Source organism: Dermacentor silvarum, chromosome 8 (assembly GCF_013339745.2).
Source record: "Dermacentor silvarum isolate Dsil-2018 chromosome 8, BIME_Dsil_1.4, whole genome shotgun sequence".
In the NCBI taxonomy this organism is placed as follows: domain Eukaryota; kingdom Metazoa; phylum Arthropoda; class Arachnida; order Ixodida; family Ixodidae; genus Dermacentor; species Dermacentor silvarum.
Genome location: NC_051161.1, coordinates 161,506,505 through 161,530,584, shown reverse-complemented (window position 1 = coordinate 161,530,584; position 24,080 = coordinate 161,506,505). Strand labels below are relative to the sequence as shown.

At 44.2% G+C, this 24,080-nt stretch overlaps 1 long non-coding RNA gene across 1 annotated transcript in view; it reads left to right on the top strand.

Annotated features, from left to right (window-relative positions):
• Window positions 1–22,195, top strand: part of LOC125947462 (uncharacterized) — a 30,532-nt gene extending 8,337 nt beyond the window's left edge. Inside the window, exons 2-3 of the long non-coding RNA XR_007468311.1 lie at window positions 20,081–20,198; window positions 22,073–22,195. This is a non-coding gene — a long non-coding RNA (uncharacterized LOC125947462). The remainder of the gene's footprint in view (window positions 1–20,080; window positions 20,199–22,072) is intronic.
• Window positions 22,196–24,080: the final 1,885 nt, after the last annotated feature.

The following is a 24,080-nucleotide window of genomic DNA, read 5'->3' as shown; positions in this document are numbered from 1 at the left end:
AGACACAAGACAGACTAACACACCTGAACGTAATAGAACAAAAGGATGAAGATAAATAAATACGAACAATTAACAGTAGATATCAAAATGAAACAGTGCGAGGATCAAATACACAAGAATACACTTAACAGTTTTCACTAAAACAAAGTTCAAGAGCAATCAAAGTTCAAAAGAAAACAAATGATGTCATACGCATGGCCGGGCAGCAGCAGCAAGTCCATAAACCGTGAAGTCGGTGCACAAAGCTTTCCCGAAGAATGCTGGCGGTCCGATCTTGTCGAGGTGGACGCGAATTGCTGAGCTGGGTTTCCCGGGAGTCTAGATCTGACGACTTCCCTCAAGCAGGTTGAGCTAACTTGAGGTGAACTACCGTGAGCTTCGTTGCAGACGCTGGTTTGACGTCTCGTACGTCAACAAGTTCCTCGGAGTTCCGACGTGGCCAGGCGGCCCAGGCGATACTGGACGGCACTAGCCCCCCAACGGCTTCTCAGTAGCGCATAGGTTCAGCTTCTAGACTAATCAGCAGGGCCCAAACCATGCGCTTAAATAACCTCGCCTTTCCCTAGTTCCCTAGGTAGGGAAACTGCCGCTATGTAGCATTCTCCGAATTCAGCTCTCTTAGCTCCCAGCAGTCTTGGCCGCGACCTATCACTATGGACGAAGAACCGCGATTAGCCTCTCTCCCAATGTCAAGGGCCAAGGTTGAGCCCGGCACTACCACGTGGCCGTACGTGCACTCTTCGGGGTCCGTAATCGGCGTGACGCGTCTGGAATCGAGATGGCAGCCCGAGCGGCCACGACGCTTTTGACGCCCGTAATTCGGCGTGTCGATGTCGAATGCATTATACGCTGCACAGTCAGGAGCCCACGTGTTTGACGCTCGTAATTCGGCGTGTCGATGTCGAATGCATTATACGCTGCACAGTCAGGAGCCCACGTGTTTGACGCTCGTAATTCGGCGTGTCGTTAATCAGCGTCCAAACCATTCGAAAATATGCCGCTCCGTGACAAAGTCGTAGGTTGGTCGTTCTGGTGCTCGTGATCGAGGCGCATCGTCATACCCCGTGGCATGAACGGACGCACACGTTGCGTCGTAAGGCAAATAGGCATCGCTGACACGTGCTCTTGTCGCAGGGAAAGCTTCACGTCGATCAAGTTCTTCGCGTACGATTTGTCGTATCGTTGACGCGAGATCGCAGGGTGATATAGGACCCACGTGAACACTCGCAACGGTGGTGACATTAGCGAGTCTACCAAACTTAGGTGTAATGCGCCGAGTCTCAAACGTGCGACAATGTTTGATCACGTCGGCTACAGACTCCAAGGTGTCCTTTCCTATGAGGAAGTTGTAGACGTCCTCGGCAATCCCTTTCAGAAGATGTCCGACCTTGTCTTCTTCTTTCATGCGAGGGTCTACAGACTTGCACAGTTTCAAGATTTCTTCAATGTAAATTGTGCAAGTCTCGCCTGGCACTTAAGCACGCTGCATCAAAGTCTGCTCAGAGCGCTTCTTCTTCAAAGATGGGTCCCCAAAGCAGCTCTTTACTTCATTTACGAAGTCTTCCCAAGTGGCTAGAGTTTCTTCATGGTTTTCAAACCACACGAGCGCCGTGCCTTCTAGAAACAATGGCACGTTGGTCAGCCGGGTGTCCGAATTCCAATGGTTGTATCGACTCACCCGACTGTAGTGGTTCAGCCACTCTTCAACGTCTTCTCCGACCTTTCCGGCGAATGTCCGTGGCGCCATGGGATGTTGCCACGTAGCGCCAGACGAAGTCAGCGCGTTGTCACCGTTAGGAACCGTGTCCATTGGAAGCGGTGGTAGTCCGGCCAGGCGGCGGCTTCGGCGTAGTTTCAGATGTTGCGCTTCCGTGGTCGTTCGTCCTGGACTCCTCTTCGTTACTCAGCACCTCCACCAATACTGTTACGGTGAGATGCGTTTATTAATGGAAATGATGGATGCGAGAGGCCTAGGGACCGATGATGTCACAGACCTAACTCACGTCGTCTTCCTTCACTTTCAAGCGTCCTCCCGTATCGTAGCAATATATTAAAGCGCTCTGATGTTTGCTGCATTCAACAGGTATATAGTTATATTCAACGGCGTATTGCGTTCCAGCAGCGTAAGGAGGATTGAAGTTCCCACATGTGCGCACTTTTTGTGCGCTACAGTTTCGAGTACACGCTGTTTCCTTCACAAAAAAAGCGCGCTCGTCTGTTATTCCATCGTTCGAAAGGAAACCTTTGTCTTGGTTTGTATTGGCGTTCCGAATGTGCCGCCGTTGCTTAAATTGGTCTGCAACCTGAAACGATACGAGTTGTGCAAGTGGTTTTAGTTACTAAAGTACTTTCCAATATAGTATATACTCTGCTTTCAACTGGAATACAAGTATGTTTAACGGCGTATTGTGTGCCACATTTGTGTACCCACTTTCGCGCTTTTGCTGAGATGCAGCGGTGCAGCGGTGTTTTGTTCACAAACCTTTGTCTTGCTTTTCGTTGGCGTTCCGAATGTGCCGCCGTTGCATTGTTGTGCAGCCCGAAACGGTACCAGTTGTGGAAGCAATTTGTTTTTTGTTAAAGTACTCTCATATTTTTTGCTTCACGCCGTATACTTAGGTTTAATAGCGTATTGTGTGCAAGCTGCTTAAGGAGGATTTGAGTTCCCAGGTGCGCGCACTTTTGCTGCGCTACAGTTTTGGGTTCTAAACTGTCTTTTTTTGCGATGACTTTCCGAGGCGGCACGTGGGCTTTTAGAAGAAATTATATATTTACATCACCCACATGGTCTCTGTTTACTTGATATCATGGATGATCTGTCATCATCCTGCCGCTCCTCTGCTGAATTTATTAGCTTAACACTAGATTACAATCTAACCCAGACAGTCGATCAACACACCCGCGGTCCCAACATCTTAGATTTAGTATTAACTACCGCACCTGATACCACCGGGCCTATTGCTTACATTGATTGCTTGAGCGATCACAAACTTCGTCAATTAGACATAAATATTCCACAAACTTTCTATCGGGTTCAGACTAAAAGCATTAGAGATTTCAATAGGGCCGACTATACAAATATCAATGCTGAATTGGCTATCTTTCTTAGTGAAGAATACAGAAAAAAATCGTGTTTCCCGATTAAAATTATTTTGTCAACTAGTGAATGGCCACTACCGTATTGATACCTCGCATATTTCAATACCTGTAACTGGTTATGCTACCCGTCATAAGCATTCCCAAGCAGTAGCCCCATTAACGCCGCATAACAACTGCTTCAAATACTCTTATTTTCCAAGAACAATAATAATAATATATGGGGTTTAATGGCGCAAGGGCCAATAATGGCCAAAGAGCGCCAGGCCAGTGTTAATGAGTTTGAATTGAAGCGATGAATTACGAGTGGTGGATATGACGTGGCTGTAAGGGGGCCTAAAAATAGTCGCTGTAAAGTGCATAAAATCTACAGTAATAAGATTATGGAAATGACTGATGGCGTGTGCTGTGAGCATGAAATATGCATTGCAAATAAATGTTACTATTTGCAAAGTATGTCCGATGCGAAAATTGGCATGAAGCACTATTGCCTCAACAGAGCCCTTGAACATAAAGGCCTGGAGGCATGTGCTATACTGAGCACTATCGCAACAGCATCCTCTGGCGGGAGGATGTGCTACGAATATCTAGGGCTAATCACATGTACCACGTCATTCAAAAAACCTAGGACTGCTTTGGTATTAAAAAGTGGTTCTTTGCCAAGAAACATACTGGGATGGAGAGGGATATGGTAGCGGTATGCAAGAGGAAAGTGTTTCCTTCTCTCTGTTTCGGCTTCCCGGCACTCCAAGAGGACATGGAGGACGGTCAGCCTCTGACCACATCGGCCACAGGTTGGAGGCTCGTTACCAGTCAACAGAAAATTGTGAGTACCATATGTGTGTCCTATTCTGAGACGGCAGAATAGGACATCAGTTCGTCGTGTTTTAGTTGTACAGGGCCAGAAACCTAACTGTGGCTTAATCAGGTGGAGTTTATTATTTGTTTCACTCTCCCACATGCGTTGCCAGTGCTTTCGCAGTTTCGTTCGCAAAAAAGGCTTGAGATCTGTGGCGGGAATAGTACTGCTAAGATTGGTAGCTTCAGATGTAATTGATATGGCCATTTGGTCTGCAAGCACATTACCTTCGATGGATCTATGACCAGGAACCCAGCATATTGTCATATGTCTACCAGATGAGTAAATATTGCACAAATATGAGTAAAGTTCAATGAAAACAGGATTTTTGTGTTTCCTTAAAGACATTAGTGCCTTTACGACACTTAAGGAGTCCGTGAATATTATTGCCTTTAGTAGCTTTAATTTCTTAATGTGTTTAATCGCAGACAGTACTGCATAGGCTTCTGCAGTGAAGATACTTGTATACGGGTTCAATACGTCTGATTCAGAGAAAGATGGACCGACAGCTGCGTAAGATACACCAGCATGGGACTTTGACGCGTCGGTGTAGAATTCAGGGCAACAGTACTTCGATTGGAGTTCACGGAAATGTATTGCGATTTCGAGTTCAGGAGCGTGCTTTGTGACCTCCACAAAGGATACATCACATGCTATCACCTGCCACTCCCAGGGTGGTAAAAGCTTACCTGGAGGCATTAAACGGTGTTCGAGAAGTGGGACATCCATTTCTTCGCTAAGTTCTCTCACACGTAGTGAGAAAGGCCGTCTCACAGAGGGTCTATTATGGAAAAGTGTAGTACACGTCAAATCGTTAACGGTTTGAAAACATGGATGTTCATGATCAGAGTGAACTTTGAGGAAGTATGTGAAGCTGATGTATGATCTCTGGAGATGAAGTGACCATTCATTCGATTCTGCATATAGGCTTTCTATAGGGCTTGTTCTGAAAGCGCCGGTGGCCAGGCGGATACCTAGATGGTGAACGGGATCCAGCATCTTTAGTGCACTTGGGGCAGCAGAGTTATATACTACAGCACCGTAATCCAGTCGCGAACGAATGAGGCTCTTGTGAAGATTCATTAAACATTTCCTGTCGCTGCCCCATGATGTGTGAGATAAGATCTTCATGAGGTTCATTGTTTTTAGGCATTTTGCTTTGAGATATTTTATGTGGGGGATGAAAGTTAGCCTAAAGTCAAGTATGATGCCTAGAAACTTGTGTTCTTTGTTCACAGGTATTTGCTGTCCATGCAGTTCTACACAGGGGTCTGGAATCAGGCCTCTCTTTCTTGTGAAAAGAACACAAGAACTTTTGTGGGGGTTAACTTTAAACCCGTTTTCGTCTGCCCACTTCGTTACCTTGTTTAAGCCCTGCTGTACCTGTCTCTCACACACTGCGAGGTTACATGACTTGAAGCCTATTTGTATGTCGTCTACGTAGACGGAATAAAAAATAGCCGGTGGTAATGAGGCACGGAGTGTGTTCATCTTAACGATAAACAGTGTGCAGCTGAGCACGCCTCCCTGGGGTACACCAGTTTCTTGAATGAATGGGCGTGAAAATACATTCCCGATTTTGACGCGGAAGGTACGATTGGACAAATAGCTTTGTATTAGGCTTAGCATATTGCCATGGATGCCTATTAGCGCCAAGTCTCTCAGGATTCCGTAACGCCATGTTGTGTCGTACGCCTTCTCCATGTCGAGGAATACCGATAAGAAAAACTGTTTATGTACAAATGCGTCTCGGATATTTTCTTCAATGCGCACAAGATGATCAGTTGTGGATCGGCCTTCTCTAAAGCCACACTGATAGGGATCAAGCATTTTGTTCAGTTCAAGGAAATGTATAAGGCGTCGATTAACCATTTTTTCAAATAGCTTGCACAGGCAACTTGTGAGAGCTATGGGACGGTAACTTGCCGCCAAGGAAGGATCTTTACCCTGCTTCAATACAGGGACCACAATCGCTTCTTTCCATGGAAGATGGAAGATATCCGGCAGCCCAAATAGTGTTGAGAAGCGCCAGTAGTGTTAGTTGTGTATCAGTGTGCACGTTCTTAATCATGTCATACACGACTCTGTCGGGTCCCGGTGCAGAGCTCTTACATGCGATCAAGGCAGCTCTCAACTCGGCAATATTAAAAGGACGGTTATATGGTTCGTTCTGTCGGCATTTGCGTATAAATGGCTTGCATTCTTCTATCTGTTTGTATTTAAGGAAGGATTTCGAATAATGTATTGAGCTTGACACATGCTCAAAGTGCTCCCCAAGACAGTCTGCCTGGTCCTGCAAGGTATTCCCTTGGTCATTAACCAGAGGCAACGGATGAATTTGTTGCCCCTTTAGCTTTCTTACGCCATTCCACACTTTTGCCTCCTGTGGGTAGGAATTTATACCCGAGATAAACCTCACCCAGCTTTCTCTCTTTGCCTGACGTCGTGTCCGCCTTCCCTGCGATTTAATCTGTTTAAATTGAATGAGATTTTCAGCATTTGGAGATCTACGCATTATGCCCCATGCCTTATTTTGCCTTTTTCGCGCCTGTCTACAGTCTTCGTTCCACCAGGGAACACGTCTTTTACGTGAGCTACCATTCGTTTGTGGGATACACTTTTCAGCAGCATCAATAATAAAAGCGGTAAAATATGCAACAGCATCGTCGATACTAAAATTGCTTATAAAATCTCGTGGTAAATAAGTTGATTCTTTAAAATGCTCCCAGTCAGCAGATGCTAATTTCCATCGAGGAATACTGGGAGGGTTGTCATGCTGCGTTATTAAGTTTAAAGTTACAGGGAAGTGGTCACTTCCAAAAGGATTTTTGATGACGTTCCATTCAAGGTCAGGCAGAAGGGAAGCGGATCCAAGTGCAAGGTCTATCGATGAATACGAATCGTGTTGGGCGTTGTAGTAGGTCGGCTCCTTCTTATTAAAGAGACAGGCACCAGAGGTCAGAAGAAAATTTTCAATGAGTCGACCTCTCGCGTCGCATCGGGAGTCTCCCCACAAGGTGTTGTGAGCATTAAAATCACCCACGAGTAGGTAGGGTTCCGGCAGTTGATCTATGAGGTTATAAAAATCTGTTTTGATGAGGTGATAGCTTGGGGGTATATATATAGAACAGACAGTTACCAGCTTATTGAAAAGAACTACCCTAACTGACACTGCCTCAAGGGGTGTTTGTAAGGCTACATGATGACAAGCTACAGACTTGTCTGCAGCGATTGCTACACCGCCACACGAGGCGTTATCCTCGTCACGGTCTTTTCGGAAGATGGTGTACTGGCGAAGAAAGTTTGTGTGTGAATGTTTCAGATGTGTCTCTTGAACACACAGCAATTTTGGATTATGTTTATGTAGGAGTTCCTTAACGTCATCGAGGTTGTGGTGAAGACCCCTGACATTCCAATATAGTATTTGTGTATCCATAGTGGGAGTGTGTTGTGCTGTGTGTTTAAGAGGGGAAATCTGTGTTAGCCCACAAGGCCCTTTCCGGGCCCCGTGATACGGGGTTTGTCTTTTTTGGCGCGCTCCTGAGAGCTGCGCCGATCATTCGGCGTCTGAGACGCCGGTGGGATTTGTGACGTATCCATCCCCTCCGCCGAGGCGCTGGACGCCCGCTCGCGGCGCACGCTCACGGGTGTTTCGGGCTTCTCTGCACGAGCAGAGGCCCTAGGTGTCGTAGAGCCCGCAGACACGGAGGACTGCTGGCTCTTCTTGCTGGATGGCGGAACAGCACTAGCTGATCCCGCAGTGGGGGCGGGTGGCGCTACCGCCGGGCCACTTTGCGTGGTTCGAACGGCCGCCGAGAACCGTTGTGGCACTGCCCCCTGCCGTGCCACTTCGGAGAAAGAAGGCCCCACAAATGAGAGGCGCTTTCGTGCTTCTTTGAAGGAAGTGTTTTCTTTTACTTTAAGTGTTATAACTTCTTTTTCTTTTTTCCATGAGGGACAGGAGCGTGAATATGCCGGGTGTTCACCCTCACAGTTTGCACAGTGGGGTGGGTCGTTACAGTTGTCCGCAGGGTGGTCGTGTGATGCGCACTTTGCACAGGTAGTACGGCCCCGGCAGCTCTGAGAGCCGTGACCGAATCTTTGGCACTTAAAGCAGCGTCGGGGGTTCGGAATGTAAGGTCTGACATTTATTTTCATGTAACCTGTTTCAATTTGTTCCGGGAGCGTGCTAGTACAAAAAGTAAGTATAAGGTGTCTTGTAGGAATTTCCTTGTCGTCTCGCCGGATCTTGATTCGCTGCACATTCGTCACGTGTTGCTCTTTCCAGCCCTCTAGGAGCTCTGCCTCAGTCAGTTCCAGTAGGTCTTGATCTGATACTACCCCTCGTGTACTATTCATAGAACGATGAGGGCTTACAGAAATTTGGGTTTCACCAAACGAGACAAGTTTTGCCAGATTTTCGTGCTGTGCTTTGTCACGGATTTCGAGGAGAATGTCACCACTGGGCATTTTCGTTACTTTGTAACCAGGACCAAGAGAGTCAGTCAGGCATTTAGCAACTACAAAAGGTGATACTGTTCTTACGATTTTACCGGGGGATTCACTGTGAATCACGTGGAAACGTGGGAAAATTTCGCTGGTCTTAGCGAAAAAGCTGAAAGATTCATCGGTGTGCCCTCTGTTTATGAGAGGGCGATCAGGGAGTTTAGGGTATGAGGAAGCCATACAAATTAGCGTGATTTCGGCAGCGGTGCCAGCCGCCCACCACGGAGCCAAACAAGGGGACGTGACAGGGTTGTTATAAACAAGACCTGCCAACGCCAGCTGTACACAGCCACTATAACCAAGGTTGGCCATCTCACACCAGGTTAACCCTAGCTGTCTGGAGGATCAGAAAATCAGAAGTGAGGAGGAGACAGGAAAGATTGAAAGTGAGAGAAAAAGACGAAGATTGAAGAGGAGGATAGGAAAAGGCAACTACCGATTTCCCCCGGGTGGGTCAGTCCGAGGGTGCCGTCTACGTGAAGCAGAGGCCAAAGGGGTGTGTTGCCTCTGCTGAGGGGCCTTAAAGGTCCAAACACTCAGCGTCGGCTCAACCCCCAGGATCCCCTTTTCCCCGGACACGGCTAAGCCACGCACGGTTAAGCGTGGGAGGGTCCGACCCTCGTGTGCTCGGGTCCGTGGTGTCGCAACACACCAAACGCCTGCTTACGCAGACGCCCCTGCGGGTTCCAAGAACAATAGTTGATTAGAATTAACTTCCTGACGAAGTCGTTACACTAAATTCTTTATCACCTTTTCAGGCGCGCCTGCATTCTTGACTCTGTCGCACATAATTTATTTGCTTCTTTTTGCTTGCATTCTGTCATTTTGTCATGTTGAATTCAAGCGTCGGCAAGATTGCTTGTAATGTATGCTTGTATGAGTGTACTTGTATGTTCCCACCCTGCTAAGATCTTGAAAAAGATCGCAGTATCTATAAATAAAAAAAAGAATTTCTGCCATTCTTTAATTCAAGATCGGTAAACGACAGCTGGGAACTTTTTAAACAAAAATTAACAGCACTGGTAGAAAATTACGTGCCGAAAATCGTTATAGCAAATGACAGGTCTAATCCTTGGTTTACTAAGCACCTTGGAACATTTAGAAACAAAAAGAAGCGTCTGTATCGGGCGGCCAGAAGGGACAATGAAGCCTCATCTTGGGCGGCATACAGTGACTTTCTAAAATCTTACAACAAAGAGCTATGCGCAGCCAAAGACAAATATTTCTCACGTGACCTGCCATCTCTCCTAATCAATAACCCCAGAAAATTCTGGCAAGTTATATCACCAGGTAACACTGTCCGCAATATTGTGCTACGTGATGATGGTGAAAGCCCTTTGTCTGACGCTGATTATCCAGTAGCGTTTAACAATTTTTTCACATCTTTTTTTACACAGGAAGACTGTTCCGCTGCTCCCATAATTCCCGACTTTGAATATCCTTTTATGGAACCAATAGATATTACAGCAGATGGCATTTCATCTTTAATAAACAATCTGAAATTATCCACATCTTCCGGTATAGACAATATCAACTCAAAAATACTAAAAAATACCGTTACAATTTCAAGCCAAATTTTGTGTCATATTTTTAGGCAATCCTTATCAACTGCTGAACTACCCCTCGACTGGAAAATTGCAAAGGTTATCCCTGTATTCAAGGGTGATAACAAGTACTCTCCACGAAATTACCGTCCCATCTCATTAACATGCATCTGCTGCAAACTACTGGAACATATCATAGCATCGCATATCTACCGCCATTTAGAATCAAACGACTTTTTTTATTTTACCCAGGATGGATTCGGAAAAGGCTTATCTTGTGAAACCCAGTTGCTCGAATTTACAACAGAATTACATTCCAGCATGAATTACAAACAACAGGCTGACTGTGTATTAGATTTTTCGAAAGCATTTGATCGTGTCGTTCACTGTCGCCTCATCTCAAAATTATCCGCGCTCCGACTGGATTCATTAACTTTATCTTGGCTCCGAAACTTTCTCTCCTTGCGGCAGCAGTTCACTGTTGTTAATAACCACTCATTGCTTATTTCTGATGTTACTTCTGGCGCACCGCAAGGCAGTCTCCTTGGTCCTCTTCTTTTATTAATTTTCATTAATGACCTTCCACAAAATATATCATCGCAGTTAAGGCTTTTCGCAGACGATTGCATCTTACACCATACGATAATAACACCTGATGACCATTTATTATTGCAGAATGACCTTAACCTTGTCAGTTTCTGGTGCAGTAAATGGCAGATGACCCTGAACTCAGATAAATGTAAAGTTATGTCCTTCTCCCGAAAACATTCAAACTTTCGCTTTTCTTACGTCCTAAATAACCCCGGCGTACCTCTGACATCGTCCTATAAGTACCTTGGCATTGAACTTACAACTCATCTTTCCTGGAGTACGCACATAACAGCTATCTGCGCAAAAGCTTCAAAAACTCTGGGTTATCTCCGACGGAATTTGCGTAAATCCCCTGCTACAGTTCGTAAATTAGCATGTCAGACTTTTGTTCGCCCACAATTAGAATTTGCATCATCAGTATGGTCACCACATGAAAATTATTTAGTTGATATGCTAGAATCAATTCAAAACAGAGCATCGCGCTTCATCACAAGTAACTACGACAGAACTTGCAGCGTAACTAAGATTAAAGCAGATATTGCGCTCCAGCCACTTGAAACTCGTCGCGCGATTAGTCTTCTTTGCCTTTTCCATAGATGCGTTCATGGTAATCGACCTCATGTGTTGCCCCTTGAAGTACCAGAACGCACGTCATGTCGCCTTAACAATAGCCATAGTTTCATCAAGGTCGATCCAAATGGTCGCGAAGATTCGGGCGAAAATCAGTTCAGAACGAATTGTCACTGACATCAGCAAGGGTGGTTATGGGAGCAGCAATGAAAGCGCGACTATGTTTGGAGGAGGAGTTAATTGTCGGAGTCATGAGGGAGGTAGTGGCCGAATACTGCACCAGGGAGGCCAATTCCTGTTCTGGTGAGGGAGTGACTTTTTGATGAAGCTTAGTGGGCCTTCCTAGTTTGGTTGTACCTGAACTAGTATAGCCCCACTAGCTCTCGGCAATTATTTTTTTTTCTTGCCGGTGTGAGGCACCACTCTATGCCTGAAAATGTAGTGGACTGGAATAGGATTCGAACTTACGACCTTCAGATTTGAAGCCGGATATTCTACCTCTACTCCACGCCCCCACGCGCGGAGAGCGGTGTGGATCAGAGAACAAACGGGGATAGCCGATATTCTAGTTGACATTAAGCGGAAGAAATGGAGCTGGGCAGGCCATGTAATGCGTAGGATGGATAACCGGTGGACCATTAGGGTTACAGAATGGAAACCAAGAGAAGCGCAGTCGAGGTCGGCAGAAAACCAGATGGGATGATGAAGTTAGGAAATTTGCAGGCGCAAGTTGGAATACGCTAGCGCAAGACAGGGGTAATTGGAGATCGCAGGGAGAGGCCTTCGTCCTGCAGTGGACATAAAATAGCCTGATGATGATAATGTTGATGATGATGATAATGATGTTTGGAGGGAACAAACATTGGGAAAGAAAAAAGCGTTTTTTTAATTAAAGCGAGACACAGTTTGATTCATTCAACGAAAATAAAATTCCTAATCGATTTTATATACGCATGGCGAAAAAATAACTCTACTTTACTTGATCATTATCGATAATACCTTTTTTCAGCGCCCTACGCAAGAGCGCCCACCGATAGCGGCGGGCGTTGCACTTGCAATGCAATGCAGCTCTTGGAGTGGACAGAAAGGCGCGCTCGTAAAGTTCACGCCCCCCTCACATATTGTGTTGCTTTGCTTGTCGACGTTTATTTGAATTTGGTGACGCGGGTAGTTTCTTTGTTTCTTAACCTGTTCAGTCAAAAGTAGTGAGTTGCGACCGCCAGATATTTGTTTACTTCAGTTGTTTTCGAGGGACAGCGGGACTAGCCGGGTGGCGCGGGGTGTCCCCTGCGTCTTCTCTGGACCTCAATAAAGTTATTTCACTCACTTACTCATAGCGCTGGCCAACGGTCTTGGCGTCCGAAGAAAGGACGAGCACTCGAGGCCCAAACCGTTCGTCGGCCTCCTAATGAAGTATGTTCCGTTCAGTGAAGCGGTTTCGACACCCGTACGGCTGAACTTTTTCCTGCATCGCTTTCCGCGCTGAAAGCTCGAAACACCCATCAAGTCGAATGGCGGGGCATTTGAATACGATATACAGCTGTAATGGCAGGCCTTCGAAAACAAATTTCGCGCCTTTGAGATCAAAATGACGTCACTTGTGTTCTAAACGGATATGACGTCAAGTTATTTTTTCTTCCGCCGGAAGTGTTCCCTCCTCACACAGATGGCGCTAAGCCGCATGAATTTTTCAGTTATTTGTACATGAGGAATGTTGACATAAAATGGAGGAAGCGGACCAGAAAATTGTCAATCAAATATTTGGACTGGAGAGGGGTGCAAACCAGGAAACAGCGGTTAAGAAAAAGGTTAAAGAAACAGAGAGGGTTCTGTGGAAAACAGGGATGCAAACGAAATCAGCACTGGGAACATACAGAACTTTCAAGCAAGAAATTGCCAAGGAAAATATCTATGATAATTCTAGGGGAAGCTCTTTGTTGTTTGAAGCCAGGACGGGAGTATTGCGGACTAAGATGTACCGAGTCAAGTACCAAGGTATAGACACGTTCTGCTGTGCGTGTGGAGAAGAAGAGGAAACGGCTGAACACCTCATACTTTTCTGTAAAGGTCTTGACCCTACAGCGCAAAGCAACGGGGGTGTTTTTTTTTCAAAACATTGGGGTTTAGGGACAGTGAAGGCAAAATAGACTTTAAGCGGGTAGAAATAACCAAACGGAGGTTATCTGATTGGTGGATAAAATCAAGGCAGGGGTGAAATTTCACCCACCACACAGTACAAAATATGTTAATAGTCATGGCTAGGTGGCGTATGCCACCACCCGATTTAAAGGGTTCAGCCTCATGCATCCATCCATCCGTCCATCCGTCCGTCCGTCCGTCCGTCCGTCCGTCCGTCCGTCCGTCCGTCCGTCCGTCCGTCCGTCCATCCATCCATCCATCCATCCATCCATCCATCCATCCATCCATCCATCCATCCATCCATCTGTCGGAAGCTTCGCTACCAGGTATATTTACCTTGGTTTCATGCGCATATTTGGCAATACACTGTCATTTAACGCATCAGCGCTGCCACGTTCCATAACCGTGTGGAACAGTCTTCCTGATAACATTGCGTGCTTAACAAATCATGAAGCCTTTCGCGAAGAATTGCAAAGCTTCCTGTAGAAACATTGCATAAGGATGTTATTGACCTGCTTTCCTTCCCTGTTTTTCATGCTTGTATTTTTTGTGTTTAAGAGTATATTAATGTGTTTACGGTGTCTGAAGCTTAGCCTAGACAAACATTTTTGGAACTTTGCTTTACCCATCTTGTGACTGCCTGTATTAATATTTATATTGTTTACTCCTGTTGAAACACTTACTCTGTGTCCCCCCTTACCCAATGCCCTTAAATGGGCATGTAAGGTATTTTAAATAAATACTGGTGTACGGCATGATTTCTCTACAATCAAATTGCTGTTGCCGCTGTCGATTCAATCTCATGGCGGTTAGCACACGAACGTCTTTTGTGTATGCTTTGGATGTATATATATATATAGACGGTTGGGCCCAGATAACTCGGACCAATTACGGGCTAAAAATATCAAGTATTAGCGACATGCTAGTGAATCCTGTTAGTTTTCACGTAACGTCATGGGCGCCATTTTTGGGTACGGTGGCCAGCTTCCGCTGGGTACTCGGGAACTGGTTGGCGATAAGCTGATTAGCAAGACCCCTAAGCTTTCGTTGCGCTTTCTGTACCCAAAGATAGCGGCTGCTATGACACCGGTGAAAACTATGTATTCTTGAAAGTATCCTTGCGCTCCTCAGAAATGTTTTTTTTTCAGCAATGGTTTCATTTTAATCTAGATTAATTTGCCTAACTTGTTAAAAGCAGAATTTTGAACCCATGTTGAGCAGTGACCTAATAAACGTCATTCAGTAATGTATTAGCCAGCTTCATGTTTATATTTTTGCCAACTTCGAAAGTAGCAAGGTCCGTGAATTACAGAGAAAAAAAGCCACGGTGCGCCGCTATTGTGCTGCACTCCACCGTGGTTTAAGCGAACGAAATCACAGTATCCTTGCTGAGTATCCTTGTCGCACTTAGGATACATAGTGTTCTTGCGTTTTCGCAGGGCTTCCTTTTGCTCCACGGATCAAGTCATCGAGTGGTGCCTGCTTTTGAGGACTTTTGTGTGTAGTTACCTGAGCTTCACACAAAGCTTATTTCATTGATTGCATTGACAGATGCTTGCCCTGAAGCAGCGTTGAGCTATGGGAAGTGTTTTTTTTATTCAAGTACCCTAAAGGCCCGTAGGGCATTACATAGGGATGGTACAATATATCAATAAGTAACAGTAGACGCATTCAAACAGGTAATGCATGTTAAAATAAAAACAAGAACACAAATGGAAAGAAAGATCAAAGAGAAACCGTAAAAGCTGTTACAAGAACACATCCTAAACTTTCAAGACACCTATAGCCATTAAAAGGGGTGTAGCACAACATCAAGGTTACTTAGAATGAGTAATTCAAAAGAAAAATCCTTGTTAACATAGGTACAGACAGCAGCAAATACAGCATGTAACAATAAAAAAATATAAATACATGTGAAATAATAATAATAAGAAGAAGAAAATAAGCAGTACAAGGAACTTGGTGCTCACCTAAAACAAAGCCAAGTGCGCAAGGAGCATCAAAATATGTTGATGAAAAAAATGAAGTGACAAAAAAAAGCCCTAGACCACAATGGCGCCTTGAACGATTGCGCAAGAAAAGCCTATGTGTGTACTTTAAAATAGTCTTTTAGTTTTGCTAGGAAATCATCATGACTTAGAATGGATACTATTTCATTTGGTAACTTATTCCAGTGGTATACTGCGAGAAAGAGAGGCGAATGACTTAAGAAGTTAGTGCGCGCCAGAACGGGCTGCACTTTAAAGGGATGATCAAGGCGCGGGAAGATACGATGGGCGGGCCTGATGTGGCATGCGCTGAAAGACGACCTGCAGTGATAAAGCCTGTGAAAATGGGAAAGAAGTGCTATGAGTCTACGATTTTCTAGAGAGGGAAGATTTAGAGAATTTTTAATGTTGGTGATGCTGGACGTTCGTGAGTAATTTTTTTGTAATAAAGCGGGCTGTTTTGTTTTGGACTGACTCGAGCTTGTTTATGAGGTACGACTGATGCGGGTTCCAAATAAAAGACGCGTACTCCATTTTTGAACGAACCAGCGTCGTATACGCTAATAATTTAGTGGACTGGTTTGCCGAGTAAAGGTTACGCCTGATGTAGCCAAGGGTTTTTGCACGCGCTGCTAGTAATCGCATGGATGTGTCGATTCCACGAAACGTTTGAAGAAAAATGAATTCCTAAGTATTTTATTGTGTCAGCATGAGCAATATCAATGCCGTTCATCGAGTAATCGGTTAGCTGCAGGTTAGAAGCTCTAGTGAAAGCAATAGCCTTAGTTTTTGAAACATTTATTTCCATTTGCCACTTTCGACACCAGTCCGTAATTTTCGCGAGGTCAGATTGCAAAGTGTCAGCGTCGGAAGGGTTAGTTATTCGTCTATAAATTACACAATCATCTGCAAATAGTCTAACTGTGGATTTAATGTTACTGTTGATGTCGTTAACGTAAAGCAGGAATAAAATAGGTCCCAATACAGAGCCCTGCGGCACCCCTGATTTAACTAGGGATCGCGGAGAAGAAAATTCATTAGCAGTTACAAATTGGTACCGGTTAGTTAAAACGTTGCTAATCCAATTAGTGGTCCTACTATTTATATTAAAACAGCGAAGTTTCATTAATAAACGGTTATGAGCTAACTTGTCAAACGCCTTCGCAAAATCAATAAATATGGCGTCTACTTGTGATGAGTCATTAATAGCTTGGTATAAGTCGGAGACTAGCTCGAATAACTGCGTCTCGCATGAACGACCCTGCTGACACCCATGTTGGTTAATGAAAAGAAGATTGTGCTCTGTTAGGTATTTCATAATTGCTGATGAAATAATGTGTTCTAGTAGTTTACATGGAATGCTGGTCAGTGAAATGGGTCTGTAGTTATAGACAGATAAAGGGTCACCGGACTTGAAGATTGGAATTATTTTAGCTATTTTCCATCCGTCAGGTACGCATCCTGAATCAGTAGATTGTTGAAAAAGACAAGCGAAGATGCGGGATATCACTGGTTTAGTTATTTTTAATAGTTTTGAACAGATTCCGTCTGGACCGGGAGCCGAGCTGTTAGAAAGACGATCAATAGCAGCTTCTATGCCCTTCTGAGTGATTATGATATCATTCATGATGAAGGTAACAGAACCGACGTCAATATTGGCGGGAACAGGAAGTTAACTTGTGAAAACAGAACGAAAGAAAGAACTTAATGCAGTAGCGACCTCTGATGGTGGAAGGAACTCGTTGTCTTTCGTTATGGATATGAAGCAGGATGATGACGGTTTGGGGTTTATTACTTTCCAGAATTTTTTTGTGTTGTTTGCTAACATGCTGGAAATATCATGGTTAAAAATTTGTCTTTAGCTGCTTCAATTTCGATTTTGCATAACTTTGACTGTTCCCAATAGCACTTCCAGGCATCATCATATGTCGACATCTTAGCTTTTGAGTAAGAGCGTTTCTTTTATTAATACAGCGCCTTACATGAGAGGTGAACCACGCGCTTCCAGTAGACAGAGTTATTTGCATTTTTGGAATGTACTTTTCTTTAAGTTCAGTCAGCTTGCCACAAACAATCGTCCAGTTATCATTGCTATCACGATCATGCATGCCACTCAGGAATTCACCACAAAAAGACGAGAGCTCGCTGTTGATCATTTCGACATTTGCGCGCGCATAATCATAAATTGTTTTCTTTTCTTGTACTCTTTTTTTACGCTTTAGCTCGTATTCACAATGGAGGACATTGTGATCACTGATGCAATCTAACACATGAACACACACGTTGACGGGTTCAGTGGTCAGCACAAGATCCAAGATAGCATCCCCCCTTGTTGGCAAGGAAACCATTTGGCTTAATCCGTATGTACAAATCATATCGAGAAAATTTTTACATTCAACTTTCCTTGGGCCGCTTTCGGCTGTGCCCGTCCGTCAGTTAATTCCAGGGTAATTAAAGTCACCCGCAAGAATAATTGGTGAGCCAGGAAATTTGTTACACACAAAGGTTAATGACTCGTTTAGCAATTTAATAAATGTGTCCTGTGAGTCAGGCGGACGGTAACAAACCCCAATGGCACAAGTTACACATGAAAACTGGAGCATGACCCACAAAATTTCAATACCGGAACCCGTGTCAAGTAGGCGCGCTTGGAATTTTTTGTTTACTGCAATTATAACACCACCGCCTCGCGTTTCAATCCTGTCTTTTCGAAACAAAACAAAGTTTTTAGAAAAAGATAATTCTTTGTCGGACACATCGCACGACAGCCATGTCTCTGTTCCCAATATAATATCAGCAGAGCAGGACTCGACAAGCGCACAAAGGTGATCCTGTTTTCTGAAAAGACTTCTAAAGTTTGCCAGAATTATGGACAGCTTTTCATTTTCTGCAGCGTTGAGACGTCAGTTGCCATTCGTCGGAGCTGCGTGTCTAGGAATGGGGACCACTTCATTGCTTGAAGGGTCGACCGTGAAAATACCGTTACCCATTATAAGCTTTTCAAACTGCAGTTTATATTTCTCGTTCTGCAGGCGTTTCGCACGCGCGAAATCACGGAGCGTTTTCCTGATCAGTTGCATTCGCGGTGAAAAATCTTCCTCGATCCAGACGCGGGGGTTTACCAGGTCTTTTAGTTTGAAAGCGCTTTTCAGGATATTGTTTTTATCTTTGAAGTTCAGAAATTTCACCACAACAGGCCGAGTGCGATCGGGTTTACGTTGCCCGACTCGATGAGCTCGCTCTATTTCACCTGGTTGAATGCCCAGGTTTGTCGTGACAAATTCAGAAATCAGTTTTTCCGTATCGCTCCACTTTCCAGTAGTCTGTTCAGGAATACCCTTGAATACGAGGTTGTTTCGCCTCATTAGATTATTCAGGTCATCCACTACGATATTTGCTTGTTGAGTCGTCTGTTTATGCTCGATGCTCTTCAACTGCACTTGAGATTCTTGAAGAACAGAGCCGACAGCTGTAACACTTTCACTTAGGTTGTCAACAGTCTCAAGTCGTTCCTCAATTTTGGAGAGCCGCCTTTTCACGTCTGTCACAGTAGTGTGGGTGTCTTTAAGTTTATTCGTCACTTCCTTGTGAAATCGATCGTTCGACACTGTCAGTTCCTTCACCAATGTCACAAGTTGATCAACCTTATCCGGACCCGGATTTACCTCAACGTCACCCGCACAAATGAGTAAATGAGCAAGCGAAAAAAATACAAGCACTAGGCGACCGCCCACAAAGTAACGACGACCAAACGAACTCGATCGGAGCCATACAAGGCTACGTGGATCCGCAATTTTTCTCGGTTGAACGAAACAGTCAATGTGGGCGCGGTATAAGTGCACAAATCAGTACCCATAACTAATCAATCAATGACTGTGGACACAATGGGGAATTGCAGCCAGTCAGCGAGAGAAGAAAACTATCAAGGGGCACGTTGCTACACACTCACCTAGAAAAACAGCACACTATTAGCTCGAAGCTTTGGGCTGCAAATCCCGCTCGGTCGGCGTGGCTGATCCTTTTTACAGGACAGCTGACTTGGGGGCGCTGCAAGCGACGAGCAGCAACTGCACCGGTGTAGTGCTGATTGTTCCAGATGAGATGGCAATCACAAACCACGGCACGAGGTAGCAGGGTACGTGTCGCGCTGGACAGCAATCCGGAGAACCGAAGATGATTCAGCTGACGCCGCTAAACCCAACGCTCATCAGCTAAACCAACGCCCATCAGCTGTGCATGATGTCACGTATTCCTTATGGTATTCAATATCAAATCGTTGTCATCGTCACTGTAGGGTACTATGTTTGCATGCAGAATTTGAATCTGAGACTCAGGCTATGCTTGTCATTATGGTGTAAATGCCTGTTCTCGAAAAATCCCTTGCGTGCATTTTCTTTGCTGTCATGAATTTGTTACTTATGCTTGTCTCGGGCATCCTCAGGAAGCATAGGAAAGCGTGATGATCATAGCTCCGTACTTCATCCAGTCGATGACTTGGTTTTCACGTGTTTGGTCCAGCGCTGTCTTAAAAGTTTTGAAACAAGAAACTTCGTTACAGATTAGGGATTAACATTTATGCTACACTGGGTGATTTCTAAGAATTAAGGAGTAATATCTTTATAAGCGACATTGATGGATAGCCTTGAGACATCTAATTTCAACATTTAGAGCCTGTATAACTTCTGCGATGTATTTTGGAAATTACAACGAATCTAGGTACAAGCTCAAGAGTAGCTTCATTACTGCTATATCTAGCATTGTCTTTTCTTTTTCTTCTCCTGGTACAGGACACTTTTTGGTAGCAACCCAGATTATGGGAACAAGACTAAGAAAACGCAAGGAAAGTGAACTCAAATGTTGCCAGTCTGACAAAAAAAAACCATGGAGTCTGAATGGAACGTTTAGGTAAGTAGCACAATTCTTGACTGCATTTTCCTTAGGTGGAAGTATTGAATACAATGGACCATGGCAGTTTTCCGTCCTACTGCTAGAGCAAGTGAATTTGAGATGTTAAAACTACTTGTTAAATCTTGCTTTATAAGTGCACAAAAATAGAGGCAACAGCCTAAACGTATTTTCTGAGCAGCTTGTGTCGCTCTATGCGCGAGTAGCTTCTGCTGGAGATGCAACTTGTTCACTTTTTAGGAGTTCTGTATGATTGCACAATGTTGCAAGTACTTAGCCTAAAACTATTTTTGCAGGTCAATGTGGATATGAAGACACCTTTACTTACAGAAAGGGAAATGTTGGCTTGGAGGAACATATCCGTGAGGCATAAACTAAGTCTGTGCCATTTTGTTCTTGGACATTCTCCTTATGGCTTTTGTACAGTTAAATCCGTGATGAATGTATTGATTACTTTGTCATCTGCATAGTTATTATTGTTAAATTTTATTTCACACGGTCTTGTTAGCTTCAGTCCACCTACTTATTTTTTCATTCCACGAATCAGAAATTGACAGTAGTTGATGTTACAGCGACCTGAGAGAAGCTGCGTTACTTGTTTAGGAGGCAAAATTTTTTGTCGATTCCATGCATAGTAAATAGGGGGCCATCGTTTTGCAACTAGACTGCATATGAGGCATATGTCAAATATCTATTCTAATTGTGCCCCAAGCTTAGTCCCCCTTGGTAAAAGCGGTAAAATTGCAATTAGCAAAGGTGTCAGGCATGGAGACACTACGTCTGCAATGCTATTGATTGTATGCTTACAGGAGGCATCAGAGAACTGGAATTGCAGAGGTTTTGAAATAAAAGTTAATAGTGAATGCTTTAGTGATTTGCAATTTTGTGATGACACTGTCTTATTAATTGAATCACAAGACAACTCCAGAGGAAGATAGAGAAATAAAACAAAGTGAAGCAGTAGCTAGGGTGGGCCTAACAATTACTTGGAAGAAAACGCAAAGTTCAACTGGTAGAGAACAGAACATCAGTTAACCATAGGATGTGAAACAATAGGACTGGTAAATAAATATATTTACATTGGCATGCAGTTACCATTAACCCAGCCCATAAGAGTGAGATAATTAAGAAGCTAAGAATTGGGTGGAAAATCTTTCTCCGGTACTCAGAGTAGCAGCTTGCCAGTATCTGTCCGGACGAAAGCTTGCAAAAGCTATATCTTACCACTACTCACCTATAGGGCAGAAGTCAGGGGATAATGAATGGGGTTGAGATAAATTAAAGATTAACATGGAAGGGCACGAAGAGAACTGAATTAACTATGAAATAAACCCCAGTAATTAAATAATTGCTGAAACCAAGAAAAAAATATATGCATGGGCAGTGCGTTAATAAGTGTAATAAAATAGAAGAAGATCATCAATTAATGTTAAGTTGTGGATTCGAAGCAAGAGCAAGTGTTGTATTGGTGACGAAAAGGATATGGTGAGTTGAAATTATTAAATCTAGAGGTTTGAGGCTGGTGCAGCTGGTAGGTAACAGTTAACAGAAGGAAAATGGGAAATGCCTTATTTCAGAGTGGTCATATTTAGGCTGACGATAGGGGTAAAGTGCAGACTGAGGTGCTCAGACAACTGCCTCTTTATAACCAATTCCTTCTTCTATATAAGGGGTCGTGAGATAAGTTCAATGTCTGAAATCACTCTGCTCTCTCAATGCTGTATTGTGCTGTGGCCGCTCATCATATACTAACGGCCTGCGTACTGTAATTGAAACCTCTATAGCCTGAAAGTCACTTCATAGGTAGTGTCATAAAGTGTCTCCATGAAGCACACAACTATTCTATTCTTACCGTTTTTGTCCCTTTTTTACAGATGTTTGAAGACTGACGAAAGTACAAGATGGATCAAAATATTAGAAAGTGATTATTATAAAGTTATTTCTTTTGTCTGGAATGGAGATATGCCAAATGCCGAATCCAGGTGTGTGGAGAACTTAGTAAATAGCAGTATTGGCAATTTCTACTGCATTGTCTTCTTGTATAGAATATTTACACTTCACATTTTACAGCGGTGGCCTAATCCATGCATGCAGTGTTTAGGCTTTGTCTGAATGTCATAGGCACCTGCATAGTAGAAAAGCAGCAGCGTTGCTCCTGTGTAAATCAGATTAAATGAATTATTCACCATGAAATAGCGTGGGCATGAAGATCGAGAATATCTTTTGTATACATTACAAATGACCTAAATTGACAAATCTGCATGGCTTCCTTTCCACGAGTATGAGTAGATAGCTACCTACGTAAAAGAAGTTATTATAGCCTTCATATTGCTCTGAAAAGGTTAGAAAACCAGACAGATGTGGGTGGGCTCATTTCACAGGCCACGTCATATATTACGGCCTAAAGGTTAGAAGCCAGAAAATATTGGTATGCATGTTTCGCAGCGCACTCCATATTTTACAGTAGGCTACAAAATGAGAAAACGTTGCTGCCCAAGTTTTACACTATATTTAACGGCGTAAAGGCTAGAAAACACAAAATTGGTGCAGCGTAGATTTTACAGGTTGCGGTTTATTTTTACTAAAAAAAGACTGTGGAGTAAAAAAAAAAACAGTGGCTAGATCTTTTTCAACGGGATATCGTTATATAGACGGCATGCATGCCGTATACTTGAAATACGGGTCACATCTTTTAACTGTAAATGTTTGGCAGCATCAGCTGCTGGTACTTTCACTGTAAAAGCTACGGCGAATTTCTTACAGTGCACGTAGAAAGGCCAACACCGTCGGACTCTGTTCGCGCAGCTATTCAGATCGCTAAGCACGACTGTGTTGGAATGCGAGCGATTGGGCACTTGCGTTGCCGGCTGTAATTACCGATTCGCAAGGGCGCACAAGCGAGCCACCGTAACGAGGAATAGCAGGGAGCGCGCCTACCTGCTAGCAGACAAACCGGAAGTCGTAGGTTCTTGTTCGACCAATGGACATCGTCACCACCGTTGGCATCAGCAGATGCACCCTGGTGACATCGTGACTACTGCTGGGGATACCGGAAAGGTCAGGAGAGGAGAACGGCCTTTTTTCGTGTGTGGCGCGCCCGCAGCGCGTAGGGTGCCTCTATGCCAGCGCCGCCGTTCAGGGTGGTGCTACGGTGGCTAGGTGTGCCGACCGAGCGTAGTTCACCCCTTCTCCACATCATGACGCAGAAGTGGCGCTGCGGACAGTAGAACGGCTGAGCTGCGCGCAACGTCGGCTGCGCTGTGTAGACGAGCAGCGTGTTTGATAGTATCGCTGCCTCTGCTCTAGCTTTGAAGTACGCGTTATACAATGGCGTTTCGAGCAGAGTAAGCAAAGCCAGAATGGGGAATTTGTTACTGTCGTCTACTCAGAAGACACGATATGCTCAAGTAAATTTTCTAGCTTGGCGATGGGTCACATATATTTACTGGTACAAATGCGGCGCTCCAGCCCATTGCATTAAAGACGTAGATGCATTTTTTTCATGCATAAAGCAAAACTGCAGTGCTTTTATACGGTATATGGAAACGTGTTTACGTGATATTTAGTGAGTTCTAAAGTTTCAATTTCGAGAAATCCAGCTATTGGTGTTTATTGCTGCCTCAGTTGCGGTATTTAAATTGTTACTAGACGAATTGTGTTGGTAAGTGCATATGGTTCACTGTTTGGTTGCAATAAAATAAAGCAATATGTCTTGGGCTAGATTCATGAATATATTTAAAATACAAGAAACGCTCTCATAACTTGACGCACCAACATAAATAGCCTAGCGCCAACAAGGCCGCAACGTTGGTCCACCACATCATAACATTATTCACAGCACACGCCTCCACTTCAGGTGATTCTTCTTCTCCCTGTTGCTTT